At 36.8% G+C, this 3,332-nt stretch overlaps 1 pseudogene; it reads right to left on the reverse strand.

The window, feature by feature from the left end:
• Positions 1–1,759: 1,759 nt before the first annotated feature.
• Positions 1,760–2,659, reverse strand: LOC149826817 (nuclear transport factor 2 pseudogene; annotated as a pseudogene).
• Positions 2,660–3,332: the final 673 nt, after the last annotated feature.

Consider the following 3,332-nt stretch of genomic DNA (forward strand, 5'->3'; position numbering starts at 1 on the left):
TTTTGAAAAGCTATTCCATTCTTTAAATGAATTAAAACAAGATTGAAGATATAATACATCCTTGACTATGGTCATTGAATGTATTATATAATAATCTATATTTAAATTCAGGTGAAGAATGAAACATATTTTGTGCTTTTATAGAATTTAAAATGAAATTAACTCTCAATATACCCTGACTATGGTCATTGGTATATATTTTAAATTAATTCTAAGTTAAATTCTGATAAAAGAAGAAGATATTTAAGGAAAATATGATGAATTTTGAAAATGGATCCAGTGTTATTTCATAAAAGATAAAAATACTAAGTTTTGTGCACACCCTGACTATGGCCATTGATATGGATCATCAACTTAGGATTAATTTACCTCTTATGAAATGGTGCACGTGTCATTCGTGTTTCACCAATGTGAGATTTTGAGAAATAAAAGGAAAAATGCATGAAGAATAAGTAATTCACGATATTTACAATGTTCATTCATCCTATCTAAAACATGAAATGTAAATTCTCATTTAAGATTTAACTATTACAACATATAAAATTGAATTTACGACTCCAAGTAGTGATATTTTCCATATATTCCCTGCAAAACACTCAGTTAGTATAAAAAAAAATAGAGGAGAATTTACATACATCATATTAATTTCAAAGATGCAAATTATGAGACATTCATATACCTAACTTATGCTTAATACCTCATGAAACAATGTGGATGATCTGAGGTATAGAAGGGTAGCCATTTAATACACTTATATATATATGCACATATGTATATATATGTCTATGTGTACACGTATATATATATATATATACACTCACATACATATATATATATATATATATATATATATATATATATATATATATATATATATTAACATGTATGTAGAACAGGTGACTAGCAATGTGATGGAAGTGTGAGTGGTAAGATGAATGGCAGATGTGTTGTACTGAGATATCCATGAATGTTATGCTAAAAAAAAAAGTGACATGTGTTGAGTGTTTTGTGATGACAGGGTGAAATATGAATCATAGGTAATGCAGGGGATAAAGATGATAGTTGGACTTAAGTGGAGGGATCACAATGGTGGCACATGAAGATATATTACATAGATGCAACAAAAAGGGGAAATTTCAGTGGGTGGTCACTGTAAGTGAGAGTCTATGCAGGTACCACCCAAACAGTTGGAAGGCCATCTTGGTTCCCCAAACAAAGGACATCCATGACTAATGGCAACAAGTGCCATTCATATGAAATGCAGCCGGTAGACATACCTGGTGACTATTAAGCAATGACAATCTTGTTCCTTGGATCTTACTAGCAACCCAGACTCCTTTGGGATTTTGTTCACCTACATATTGTAAAAGCCATTTGATAACTCGCAGATACTGTCTTGAGCCCTAGTGCAGAAACTGCCATAGTTATCTTCTACAATTGTGGGTAATCTAAAGAAGAACTAGCAGCTTTTCAATCACTCCACCCAGGGAAAAGGGTGTTGTCATCCCTATGGTGGTGCCAAGAGAGTTAACAACAGATTTTACTGGCCATTTGGAAGATAACCACTTCCAGAGCCAGACTTGAAGTATGGACTGCCAATGTTGTAGGAGGTATGAAACCACCTTTTTGTTGTTGTTTGTGAAGATGATTACAGAGGACGATTTCTGTAAGATTGAAATCCTGTGTATGGGTCAACCGCCTTTGTTTATTGGACTATAGACTTAATTTGACACTATAAAACCATCAGAGTGCAATGTGCTTAGTACCCAGCACTGCTACCAGGCTCAGGTGCATCTTGAACAGTAGATGAAGTCTCAAACTCCACAAAACCATAGCAAAATCCTTGTTGCTTATTGCTTCTCACTTGAATACCCTCAGGCTTGATGGTTCTAAACTTTTTAAACTCATCCTCAAGTTGGACCTCAACAGCATTCATGGGCAGGTTTCGTATGTAAATAGAGCGACCATCAGCTTCTCCATCCTTATCAGAGGAATTGTTGTTAGTAGGTGCTGAAGGTTCAGATATTGGAACAGGCACAGCTTGAACAACAGCTGGTCGCTCAGTGCTTGGACGTGCTACCCGCACAGTGGCAGGCACACTAACTGGAGCACTCCCTGTGTTGTTCCTCATAACCTTGACAATAGATGCATATGATTTTTTAACAGGCTCTTCCTGAACCAAAGTAGAAGGCTCAACCATCGGTTGCAGTTCCTTTGGAGCTGCATCAACAGTCCCTCCCGCGGCATCAACTTCTTCATCCACGGAGCTTTCTTCATGGTAAGAAGTAGCAATCACTTCCTCACCGCTGTTGACATCTTCTGTTGGTAGTGTTGCAGAATCTAATGCATGCTGAACTTGAATTTCAGAGGTTTCATTCTCTGGTGTCAAGGGAGCTTTGGGAGAAGTTTCACTAATGCCATTAGTTAGTGTAGAACCATCATCATGCACTTCTGTTTCATCCAATGGCCTGAACACATCATTTAGAACATAATAGCCTTTGTCTTGAGGAGCTAGGAAGAATGACTGGGTGAATTTCCTGCTTGAGTTGTCTTCTCCCGAAAGGGATCCAGTCACTAAAACAACTACACCACCATTGAAAGAATCCTGTGAATCAATAGTCTTAATTTCTGCCTTGAAGTGATGGTAGTCCAACGACATTATCTTCTCATTGATATCTTATTGATTGCTCCAACTAATCATGTGGACCCATATATCAGAAATATGTAAAGAGAAAGGCATCTGCATTTTTTCCATTACGAGGTTATGTCATGGCGAACCATGTTTGCAGATACAAAGAGTGAGGCTGTGCACCAAAATCATGATCAAAACCAGTCCATAGATGAAAACAACAATTCCTTTACAAGAAGAGCCATCATGATGAGAAAGGATCCAAAATGTAACAGACTAGCCCAAGCCATGAATCTGACCTGATGAATAAAAAAAAAAAGAAAGAAAAAAAAATGATAGAAAGATGGTACTCCTGGCTCCCAGAACCAGAGACCATGTCGGGTATTTGATTGAGGCTATTTTAATTTGCTGAATATAGACCCACAAACTAAAACAAATGTGGAATCACATCGATGGTGGGATAACAAACCATGGAAAAAGGGAAATGGTGTGTGTGCAGAAATACTGGATGGCCACTCAACAATACACGGTGAACAATTTATACCAGGGATATGATGAACAAAGGCAAACATGTATTGCAATAAAAAAAAATGGAACATAAGAACATACGATGGTACAAGAATGAGCAGATATCATGAAATGTCATAGGCTAATATGCAGATACACGGTAAGGAAGGGTTGCAGATGAACTAACGTACTGATG

Source organism: Nuphar pumila, chromosome 10 (genome assembly GCF_984573655.1).
Source record: "Nuphar pumila chromosome 10, dmNupPumi1.hap1.1, whole genome shotgun sequence".
NCBI classification, from domain to species: Eukaryota; Viridiplantae; Streptophyta; class Magnoliopsida; order Nymphaeales; family Nymphaeaceae; genus Nuphar; species Nuphar pumila.